This window comes from Lissotriton vulgaris, chromosome 3_1 (genome assembly GCF_964263255.1).
Source record: "Lissotriton vulgaris chromosome 3_1, aLisVul1.2, whole genome shotgun sequence".
NCBI classification, from domain to species: domain Eukaryota; kingdom Metazoa; phylum Chordata; class Amphibia; order Caudata; family Salamandridae; genus Lissotriton; species Lissotriton vulgaris.
In genome coordinates this window covers 987,780,412-987,792,846 of record NC_141689.1, presented here as the reverse complement: position 1 = coordinate 987,792,846, position 12,435 = coordinate 987,780,412, and the positions used below count along the sequence as shown (strand labels likewise).

Sequence of the window (12,435 nt, the reverse complement as noted above, 5' to 3'; positions counted from 1 at the left end):
AAATATGTTACTACTTCTGACTCGTCAGAAACCTGCAAAAAATAACTACATTGACCTTCCACTCAGATGCTCCTCCATCTGCTTCCCATGGAAATCAGTTATTTCCAAACAGTGAAGATTTAAGGGGAGGGGAATAGTTTTATGGCAATTTTCTGAGTTTCTTAACAGCAGCTTAAAAGAACCAACCCAGATTACGGGACATTCTAAATGAAATTACAATTATAACATTCACACTCCAGAAGTATTGTACAAGTAGCATAACTGATATACCTTCTTTTTAAATAAAAATGTGAGCCGGAAAGTTGGTGAAAAAGTGCCATTTGTTTTTTCAAATTCATATTCAAATATACTGTACTGGAATTGTATATTGGCAAAACAATTTAATGCAAAAGTGACAAAAGCAATGTTTAAAAAAATATACTTCAAGGTACGCATCTGAAAAAGCAAGTTGTGTTAAAAAACAAACAAACCCGACAAACTCAAAATAGCCAAGACTATACAATCAGTATATTGTGCCCTTTTAATGTGTATGGACATGGCTTAAGAAAACGTCAAGCAAAGGTCGAATAGGCAAAATGTTTTTGAAATGGAATGCAGCTTTCTTTTTAACCTACGCAGTGCCTTGACTCTGTAATGATCAAACAGAGAACGTATGCAAACAGATGTCCTTATGACACCCTACCCATCAAGACTAGCCACTGGATCTGAATCCAGCCACTCGGGGTGCAGCATCACCTGCAAACTGAGAAGAACAGCAAAGGCTAAGGGGAATGCCCCCTCACTGTACAACACTGTCCAACCAACCTGAGAGGATTCCATTTCCTTTGAAACCAAACAATATTGCCAAACAAAAGATCGCATAGAAATTCGCATTATTCCTAGCACGGATACTTTCATGAGTATGCTTATCAGCCAATCCTTAACAGTGACTGACAAAGACATCTAATCTCACAAGGCTTGTCAGCTTGATAAACAAACCAACAAGTTTTCACACAATCTAAAGAACTGGTCGTATGTATGCCGCCGAGCTCTTTGCCGGGGCCGGTTTTCGGCCGATTCTGTACAGGGCCGATTTTGAAGCTATGCTGCAGAAATGGCCCTGTTACAAAATCTGCCCCCACCCGTGCGGCGCACCGGGGGATTGCCCGGTGCCCGCTACGGCCAGTCCGGGCCTGTGGGTTGGCCTGCAGTTGCTGATGCTGCTTTGGAGAGGAAAAGGACTGGACTTTGCCTTGCATCCTGCTTGTGAAGTTTCTCCAAGGGCATGTGTGTGATTGCCTTCCGTTGGAAGTCTTAGGGCCATCAAAGACTTCATTTGCAGCATCCCTGAACTCCACTCCTGGGAGTTTGGACCTTCCGTGAGGTGCCAAATTCAGTTGACGGTTGTTCCTGTTCCAAAGATTTGCTTGAAACTATAAAAATCGACACACTGCCCTTCCAGCGCCTGTTTTTCCAATGCAGCAACGCCGTACGGTAGAAATTTCCATTCACTGGCGCGAGCTGCCGAAGAAACCGCCGCAGCCCAAGTTCAGCGCACCATGTATCTGAAGTCCGAGACCCACACACTGACTCAGACGTAGGCCCTGCTGTGCAGCTCAAAGAATTAAAGCATTATAGGACCGCGGCTAAAGAAATCAATGCAGCGCCTGTTTGCCGTGGCGGCAACAACCTCCATCACGTCCTGATTGAAACACATCGCACCTGTGCGCCAATTTCTTTCCGACGCATCACCCTCTTCTGCAGCTGTTTTGCCTTGTGGATTTTGATGCATCTGAGGTACTTCGTGTAAAATCACAGCATCCATAGAGTTCTATGGTCAGAGTTGCTTTAAACCTTTTAAAAGTCATATTTTGAATTAGTTATGTAGTATTTTTGTCATTTTGGTCTTGTTGGGTTTCAACAAAGATACTTTATTTTTCAAAACTTGAGTGATGTCCATTTGTACTATTTTCACTTTATTACGGTGTGTTATGTACAAATACTTTACACATTGCCTCTGAGATAAGCCTGACTGCCCGTGCCAAGCTACCAAGGGGCTGGAGCAGAGGTAATCTGGGTGTGTAACACCCTCACTCTGACTAGAAGTAACGGTCCCTACTTGGACAGGGTGCAAGCCACCACCATTTCTAAAACCCATTACAAAAGATTTTGCCACAATTCCATCCAACATTTGATATTGTATGACTTGAATCGCTAACTGGATGGACCTTAACTGCCCCAAATTGAGACAAGTCTGAGATCTTTATCTTTGGAAATCAGTCTTCATTCTGGTCTCCCACTTGTTGGCCTACACATCTGGGCCCAATAACCGTGAGCTCAGCCAGAAACTTGGGAATCCTGTCTGACAACAAACTCACTTTCACGTCACATTTCATTAAAACTACTACCACTTGTTTCATTATCCTACGTTTCCTATGGAAAATTCTTCCTCTACTTCCCATAACATCTCGTAAAAAAGTAGTACATACACTAGTTTTTTCTCAGCTTGATTTTGTTTACTTTATCCATCTTCGCCTTCGTCATTTGGTTAACAGGGTGCAAATGGTAAAGAGTGTCATTGCGAGACTACTACTGAACATTCCTGCTTAGGAGTCTATAAAAATTACTTGCAGGAGCTTCACTAGTGTCCCATACAAAAAAACTCCACTTTTAAGGTACTCTGCATTGCTCAAACGTTTTTGGTATTATCCACCTTGTACTTTACGTCATCCTCACTGCCTTAGCAAATGAATCCAAGATCAAACTTTGTAGGCAAAGTGGCAGATCCTTCTCCTACTTAGCTGCCATGGGATGGAAGTTTCAGCCCCTTTCCATGAGGCTCATATGGCCACTCTGTTCAGGAAGCATATATTTGTCTCCGGGGTTCGGAGTCTTTAGTGCAAAGATGCCTTCAAGCATTTGATTGCTTCACAAAACCCAAATCAAATCATATCTTCTCCCCATCGCAGGATATTAAGCTGGGAAGTTTGTGTATACCCTCAAAGATACATGACTGAGAATATATACAGACCTTTCTCAAGCCTTTTCTTACTCTAGACACAGATATTTACCGCTTTCAAGGGCAGAGGTAAACCCATATCCGCAGTGGCAATGGGGCCGGAACACCTTTCAAAATTGATGGGGATACAGCCAAGGGGATTAATTCGTAAGGATAAATATTATCCCAGTGTTAACAGGAAAAGTAAAATATAATAAATCATTGAAGTGACTGCATGAAGGCTTCATATTTACACAAGTGTAATCAACACTATGTAGAATTACGCATATAAAAATGTGGTCACATAGGAGAATATAGGTATTAACAGAATTCCGCAAGTAGTCGTGGAACCTGCCAGTGTCCCGGCTGTCCAGGAGTTTGCCTGTATCTTTTGTGTATTCACACACCCATTCTCCCCCCAAAAATATGGTATTTATTGCAAATATAAGAGAAAGACCACAAAAGATAAATTGTGTTTTTTTGTGTGACTTGGGCCATGTCAGTTAAGGGTCATTCAGTTCAAGTTGAAATGTGCTTCTAGGCTTTTAACAAATGTTTCACCCCAGTAGAAGTCCATATTGGAGGTAAGGGTTTTATTTATTTATTGTTTTTAAATTTTCCTTTATTGAAGGTAAGATTTCTATATTTACCTTTCCATTGACTGGCCCAAAACCGCTAGGGCCGAAAGCTCTTCAGGAAAGGAGGTACATCTTTAGCACTTCTGGCTTACAAATTTATTAAGCAAGTTAGTTTAAATTCAGAAAAGGCACATGCCTTTTCTCAGAGCAGTTGTAGGTGGTACTTTATTTTTAGCCACTACAATTGAAGCTACACAGCACTGCTTCCAAGCAAAATCACAAATTAAGTCACACCATTTGAGGTCTACCTAGGTCTCTTGTAGTCCTGCATCATACGGATACCTCAGGGTCACTTACACAATATCATAGGACACATACTCGTGAACAATGGGAAGACATTACCCAAATTAACACAGAAAAAGCCTAATGCACAAGAACCTTTCAAAATGCAGATTCCACGGAAACTTGACTGCCACAATGGGACATTGATAGCAAAGCGTTGGTTTCCAAAACAACTCTCACAAACTTCCTGGAGTTTTCTGCAAGCAGACATCGTTTACTTTTCTAACTCAAAATGGTTCTTCTCAAGATGGACAACATGTACACCATGTTTTATATCTGTAGAGTGTATGAAATGGAAGACAAAAGTTTGCAAAACTTCTTTCGCAGGTAGGACATACCTTTGGTAGTCTTTTTTTTTTTTTAGGAAATGCCGAGGCTCTGCACTCAAGCACTTCCAGTACCTGTAGGCGAATCGAATTTGAGTAACTGGTACAGTTTCTTTATGCTTTTAATTTCGATTCCAGTGGATATACAGAAGATCAGATATACAAATGGTTGAATCCTGCGTCCACCTGGAATTGGCAGACTTCGTTTTCAGTTCTGATGAATCTATTGAACGGACCATGCATTCGCCTGCCTATGTTGCAATGTAGCTAGAGGCATAGAGTAATAAAGAGAAGCCAGGCACTGCATCATGAAAAAGTCTCTATGCCCTGTGCACTGAAGAGTCAGAACTGCGTAATCTCTGGCCTGCATGGAAGTTTTAAACAATCAAGGGCCACTGCCACAGGCAAATACAGCAAAAAAAAAAACTAAAAGCTATTCGACGAGAAACAAAAGAAATCTATGCAATTCTCTTCCAGCCAAAAATACAAATTGGCTTATCTCTTAAAACTAATAACAGCAGGCATTCAGCACTGCTCAATTAAATACACTGGCTAGGCATTTAATCAAAAATTACTTTTTTAGTTCAGGAACCATTTCTTTGCTTTCCAAAGAAAATGCTGTTAACCAAACCTACATAGTGCCTAACGTTCAGTCAAAATTCCACCTAAATTTGACTAAGTCATTGCAAGCTTTCTTCTTTGGAACCAAAACTGAGAGGAAGCCTACTCTTGTTTCTGCTTTAATCCTGGACATTAGCCTTTTGTATGGAACAAATCTTTTTATTAAGGCTTGTGGCTCAATAACAGCTTTCAGCCTACAACCAGCGGCCGGCAGCGTGAATAAGTTGTAGAGAATGATACACAGCTCTCAGCCAACAACATGGAGCCCGGCAGCTTTATACAGACTTTTAAACGTTGAAATTTAAAAAGAATAGCTAAATGTTGAGGACAAGAAAAAGAGCAAGAGATATCAGGACAATAATAGAACCCTTCTAACCACCACCCCCCTCCTCCGCACCAATGAACCGATAACCACAACTCCCTCATAAGTGGGCCAGGATCAGGCATTCCTCCCAAGTTTCGGTCGGGGTGCCCTCTTTGTCCTCTCAAGCAAGCAATTGCAACATTTGCAGGTATTTTGGGAAGGTCACTTGTCAAAACTCTATGACAGGATCCTAATGAATGAGCCAAGAGCTCTGGATATTTAGCCGTCCTGTTGTCCACCATCAATGATATACGCTCCATCGCCAGCGAAACCCATAATCTTTGCAGCCATGATATGTGGTCTGGGATCTCCTCTGTACCCATCGCACAAGGAGCAACGGCCGGGCAGCATTCAGTGCTATTGCTATTTGTCTGCCCCTAATCGACCTCGGGGGAAAGGTCAGGGGATTGGCTAGCCCTAAGATTGTGTATGCAGGAAAGCAGGGTGTAGTTGTGTCAAATGCTTGGTCAATGTCAATCAGGACCTGATCCCAATACCTGGCCAGCTTAGGGCAGTGCGGTACAAAAGGGGGTGGTGATGGACAGAGCATCTGAACCAAACACTCACACCCAGTCAACACATCTGCGTTTAAATCATCTCCGTTCTTTAGCCCACTCTGCCACCCCAGTTCAGACAAGGTTTAGGGCAGCTTAGGCCAGTGTCAAAGAAAATGGAGGGAGCCCGTTTGACCAAAGCCCCGCCAGCATTTTTCAGTACACCCCTTTATTCAGCTGTGAATTTGTGCGGGTGTTTAGTACCAATAGGAGACAATTTTATAAACTGTCTCTGTGCCGGACATATCATGCGATGTGTGATGTATCCTATAGTAAATATTCTACCATTCCTTGCTGGAGAGAGTGCGCCCCAGCGTAGATGGCCCTTGATCTTGAGAGCGGAGCCCCCGTCAGAGAGGAGAGCATAGCGTTCAGAAATACGACGTTTATCTCCATCTTTACACACCAGCCATTTTTCAAACTGGGTGAGAGGGCAAGCGGATCCAGGCTCATAGCCCAGGGTGGTCACGCAGTGCCTCAAATGCGCGTAGTGGAACAAATCTGCAGCCTGCAATGAGTAATCCTGTTGCTGCTGATCAAAAGAATGACCCCCCCCCACCCATAGGGTCCAATAGCGAGCCCACACGCCTTTCAGCCTTGCTCATGTCAGGGGCGAAAGACCTCATAGCTCCTCTCCGGGGGGGGGGGGGTTGAGTAAGGGTTGTCAATAATCTGCACCATCGAAGAGGGGAACGTTGTAAGAGAAGGGGGAGCCTTGTCTGGTCCCAGTACTATTGGGGGACATAGAAGGCGAGGTCCTGTTGACCCGAACCAAGTTTCTGGGAGCGCTATAAATGCAGCGTATCCACGCTATAAATCTGTCCCTGTATCCGAAACCAGCCAAGGGTGGCAAGCAGGTAAGGCAAATGGACGTGATCAAACACCCTTCTGGGACAACGGAGAGGAAAAGGGCTTCCTACTGCAACCATTGGGTACAGTCAGTGAAATGGAGGAGGTGTTTCGTGTTATCACCGCATTGTCGCACCGGGATGAAACAGTATGAAACTAGTTTGATCGGGGTCGATGAGGTACGGCATAATGGGGTTTAGTCGCACAGCTAGGATACCTGCTAAGAGTTTGGCGTCCATGTTTAGCAGGGAGATGGGCCGGTAGGACCTACAGTCCTTGTGGTCTTTCTGTGGCTTAAGAATTACAGAGATGGACGTCTCCAGCATCAAGTCAGTCGGGGAGCCGGAGTCAAAGAAAGTTAAATAGCCGAGTCAGTTAGGGGGCAAGCTCTTGACAGAAGGTTTTATAAAATAGAGGGTTATAGCCGTATGGCCCGGGCGCCTGTGATGGTTTGAGGAGAGCAATAACCTCGACTACCTTCTCTACTCGAATGTGCTGGGATGCGAGATCCAGTGACATACATGTCAAGGGGACCTTCTGAAGATAGGTCTCGAAGTCCCCATCCGGCCCATCTAAACCAGCATATAAGTCACTATAGAAATTCTTAAAAGCCTCAGCTATTTCAGGATCTTCCCCATTAAGGGTGCCAACAGCACCCATGGAGCAAGAGAGCTTTGCCATGCAGTCTGTGCGGCATCATGCGACCACTTCGATCGCCACTTAGGTAGAATTTATGTTTGAGCCGCAAAAGGGCATACTCCACCTGGTCAAGATCTCTTCTTCTGAAGTTTCCTCCAGACCCCCATGCTTTTGTGAATTGACTCCAACTCACAAGATCGCCTGTTCGGGCTGTTGGCGCTTTTCTCGACGCAGCAGGTTCTCAACTGCTTTGATAGCGATCAGTTCCCCTCCAAGGATGAGTTTGAGCGCTTCCCACACCAAAGGGAGGAGAGCCCCTTCAGATTATTATTGCAGAGGTAGTCCCCTATATCAGTGCGTATCGCCACCACTGTAGGTGTGGATTGGAGCATAGTCTCTTGCAGTCAACATCGTGAGGAACAGGACTGAGCAGTGCTCAGCCATAACGTTAATGCGATCAGGGCATGATTTGACAGAGATCGGGGTTCTATGCTCGTCTCTATGACATAGGTTGTGAGGGCTGGGACGTGAGAAAGTGGTCAATACAGGCATACAACTTGTAAGATGCAGAGTAAATGGTGTAATCTCTCAAGGTAAGGTGGAGATGTCCACAAATATCACAGAGTACGCCGTCTGCTAACCACCTACGACTGGCAGCTGAAAAGGGGAGGAGCACTGGCTAGAGTAGCCCATTTCGGGGTCCGTCACAAGGTTAAGGTCTCCCCCTATCAAAATGGCTGAATCAGGGGAAGTAAGGGCTGTCGCCAGCTCATTAAGGAGAAAGGGTTACTGTCTGTCATTCTATGCGTACGTATTTATTAGCCAGGGTGAAAGTGACGGTGCCCCACTGTAGTCTAATCACTGGTATCCTTTCTTTTACTTCCCTGATCATAGATATTGGCTTACCATGGAACATCTGGGCGAGAAGAGTAGCTACCCTGTTCTTCTTTGCAGGGCCGGAGGACCAATACTGACGGGAGAACCAGCGCAATTGGATACGGGGAGTATCCTAGGCATGTAAGTGGGCCTCCTGTAGCAGGCATATATCACTGCTGGACTGCTCCAGGAGGGACAACAACGCAGCGCACTTCACTGGGCTATTTAGGCCCCCAACATTAAGAATAACAATGCCCAAGTCCTGGGTCATGGGATAAGAGCCTGTGTTGTGCAATCATACCCTCCCCACGAGGATCTCATAGGCAGGGCGGAGGGCGCACAGCGGGGGGTCATATCAGGACTCAGTTGCAGAGGCCTAGGCAAAAGTGGCGGTGCGGAGGAGGGAGAAGAAAAGACAGAAAAGACCCCGGGAAAAACCAAATTGGTAACGATGAGGAGAACATGAGTTGACCAAAGCTTGCCAATACAGTATGATTGCTGTGGAGAGTATTCCAGTCGCAGTTTTCATTAACGTCTTGGGACATCGTTGAGGATATGCAGTCCCTGGAAGAGTACGGCATCAGGAAAGGCAGTCCTGCAGTTTCTCTGTCTCCCCGATGCCGCTGCTTTGTCCTGTGTCAGCTCTTTGACTGAGAGCAGTTCCAGGTGATCTCCTTTCACTTCAAGATGCTTCCGAGAGGGTGGATTCTCCTGAGAGACCCTGAAGTACAGATTAACAATCTTTCGTTCCGACTGGGTTCCCTTGATCTGTCTCCAACCTGACCTTTTCTGGTGCAGGCTTCTGAGGGATCTCAATTGGTGCAGTGCTCCATCGGGTTGAAAGATGATCCAGAAGGTATGTCTCCAAGAGTATGTTACGCCTGCTTTCCGCAAATGATCAGTGACCGGGCAAAATTTCCATGTTTTTGAATGGTGACCCAGGAGAGGTCTTGGTAAAGAACTGGGGAGTGGTCCAGAAACTGGAGTCGGTGCGCTTCTCTGGCTTTCCTTAGAATGCCATCTTTTATTTGAAAATCATGAACTCATACCAAGATGTCAGCAGGCGGGTTCTTTTGAGATCTGAGGAGCCTCACCATGTGGACGCGATCAGGCTGCAGTTTGGTTTCTCATGAGGATGTGTTGGAAGAGGTCTACAACATAATCCTGGAGGTAACCAAGTATCTCCAGTGATCAGGGCCTGCCAGGTCTGGCTTTACTGAGGGGTCAATCTGCTCTCTCCTCCTCGGATCTGGGACATTTGCCCTCGTTTTTCCAAGGCCCTTGCTGTGCACCCATTTCTTTTATCGAGCGTGTAGCGCCATGTCTCTCACCCCACCCAACCCACCCTCCCCCCGGTCCACAGGCTCCTCTCCTCGCAGGCGGTTGCTTTGGGCAGGACCCAGCGGGATGACCCACTCACCAGGCCCTACCGTGACACCAGGCCACTAGGTAACGGCCACGCACATAAACCAGGGGGCACACCAGTCTCAGGTACTCCCCACTGGTGCAGTTTTTCACCACCTGGCTGCTATCTTCCTGGTTAAATTCTATTGGACGGGCGTTCAGGCTAAGCACAGGGCCCTCACCTCGTCCCTTGCACCACACCACTGGTCGTCAGGGTTGAGGGACCCCCATCCACACACTCCCCTCGTTTATGGTCATTCTCCACCTCCTTGTACACTGACTGCTCACCGGTCGGGGCTCCGGATGCCACCACAGGTAGGGGAGGGTCTTTGCCGCCGTCCCCTCCAGGGGTGACAGTTGCAGGCCCCTCTCCAGTTCCAACATCTTCCTAGTATTTCAGGAGGCACCGGCCTATGGCAAGAGTTCCTGCTACAACCTGCTGCTCCACAATGCAAGCAGGGCCCCTCCGCTGGCTGGCATCTTCCCTGCCGGCCGCCACACAGGCCTGCTGCCCCTGGCATATGCACTGCTCTCAGCTTCGGAGGTGGAATCAGGGACTATCGGTTGGGATTTTGCCCTCGATGCACGCCCACGACGCGGGGCCCCAAGGGGATCTTCTATGTAGGGCAGGGAAGCGGTGCTAAAGTGGCGGCAGCACGGAGAGATAAGAGACATCTCATCCGTCCGCCATCTTGGACACACCCCACATTAGCCTTTTTAAAAGGATTCTCACCACTAAAGTTTTGTGGCCTACTGCATCATTGAGTCCTCGCTCTAAATGCAAATGCATCCGGGCAGGCTCAACCACTCGAGGGAGCTCCTTAGTTCTTGTTCTAAAAGAGAAGATCTTAAAAAAAAAAAAAAAAACTACAAGCTTAAAAACAACTGGTTAGAAGCTTTTGGAGTATATTAGTTTATCCTGCATCTATGTGTATGGTCTGCCTGTTTCAGACGGTTTATTACTTGTATTTTTAATTTTCAGTCACGCACACATTTTTTGGTTTAAACAATCATAGCTTGATTCGCAAAGGTAAACTTACACTTTAGTGTAAGTTTACGACTGTTTTCGGTTTACAAATGGATTTACGAGTATCTTCACAAGCGCGGAGTTTCCACACATAAAAATACCTTTTTTTTATGTGCAGAGACTCCATACTTGTAAAGATACTACTCGTAAACTCCTTTGTGAATAGCAAATAATCGTAAACCTACACAAAAGAGTAAATTTACCTTTGTGAAGCAAGCCCTCAGTGGTGAGTTCATATTAATACATACAATAAACACAAACCGCTTTTTCAAGTTGCTATCTATGGATATAAAGAAATCATTAATTATGTTATTTATCAGGTATCACTCATCCAATGTCCCACTGTAATGCACTGCACACCTTTATTTTTGGTGTATGTCTCGGTGCCACATGCTGAAATATCCATCACCAAATGTTATGCAATATTGCACTCCATTAACATAGCAATATTTAAAGGTGAGAGTAGAGGGATTATAGCAGCAACAGAGTGGGCTTTCTCTCAGTTTAGGCTGTTGAGTTGCTTGTAGAAAGTGGAGCAAGCCTACAGGGAAGGAAAATGCTACTTACCAGTATGCATCTGTTCTTGGCATGTAGAGCTGCAGAGTCGTACACTTAGCAATAGATCGCCACCTGGTGTTGGGATCGGATGATTGCAGGTTGTTGTCTTCTTGGAAGAAGTCTTTGTAGTCACGAGATAGGTGACTCCTCCCTTGGACAATACTGCGCATGGTCATCGACTCCATCCTCAGATTGTTTTTCGCCATGATGGGAAATGATGGAGTTAGTAGAAGTAAAGAGAAAAGATGTCCATGCGTGTGTATCTAAGTAAGATGAGTACTGGAACGGATACAAGTCCCGGGGAGGCGGGAGGGCGTGTACGACTCTGCAGCTCTACATGCCAAGAACAGATGCATACAGGTAAGTAGCATTTTCCGTTCGAGGCATATGAGCTGCAGATCGTACACTTAGCATCGATTGTGCAGCAGTGTCTCCCCTAGCGGTGGTCGCTTGTATCCGTTGCAGCATACTGAAATAGTGTTTTAAGGACAGCTTGGCCTACTGCAGCTTGCGGTTTGGCTTGCACATCAACACAATAGTGTTTAGTGAAGGTGTGTATTGTAGACCATGTTGCTGCCTTGCATATGTCCTCTAGTGGTATATTTCCTAAGAAAGCCATAGAGGCTCCTAGTTTGCGAGTGGAGTGTGCTCTAGGAGGAACCGTTAGTGTACATTTAGCTTTTTGATAGCATATTTGTATACACTTTACAATCCATCTGGCAATTACTCCTATAGAGATGGGATTGCCCTTGTGTGGGGGAGAGAAAGATACAAATAGTTGTTTTGTCTTTCTGAAGGATTTAGTCCTGTCTGTGTAGTATAACAGAGCTCTTCTAACATCTAAAGTGTGTAAAGCCCTTTCTGCAACAGACGTTTTTTGAAAAAACAATGGTAACTCTACTGCTTGGTTAAGGTGAAAAGGAGTAATGACTTTTGGCAGGAATTTAGGATTAGGCCTAAGAACCACTTTGTTAGGATGTATCTGAAAAAATGGCTCTTGTATCGTGAATGCTTGTATTTCCCTAACTCTTCTGAGAGAGGTGATGGCAACAAGGAAAGCAGTTTTCCATGTTAGGAATTGCAACTCACACTTGTGTAAAGGCTCGAAAGGGGGTCCCATAAGTCTTGTAAGGGCCACGTTTAGGTTCCATACTGGAGCAGGTGGTAGCCTAGGTGGGATTATTCGTTTTAATCCTTCCATAAATGCTTTGATTGCAGGTACTCTGAAGAGAGGTAGATGTTGCCTATTCTGTAAATAGGCTGCAATTCCTGCCAGATGCAGGTGTATGGAAGAGTAAGCCAAATTGGACCTTTTGTAGG

General features: G+C 45.5%; 1 protein-coding gene across 2 annotated transcripts in view; it reads right to left on the bottom strand.

Annotated features, from left to right (window-relative positions):
• Window positions 1-12,435, bottom strand: part of KDM4C (lysine demethylase 4C) — a 2,012,700-nt gene that overhangs the window by 1,581,629 nt on the left and 418,636 nt on the right. The window lies entirely within an intron of this gene.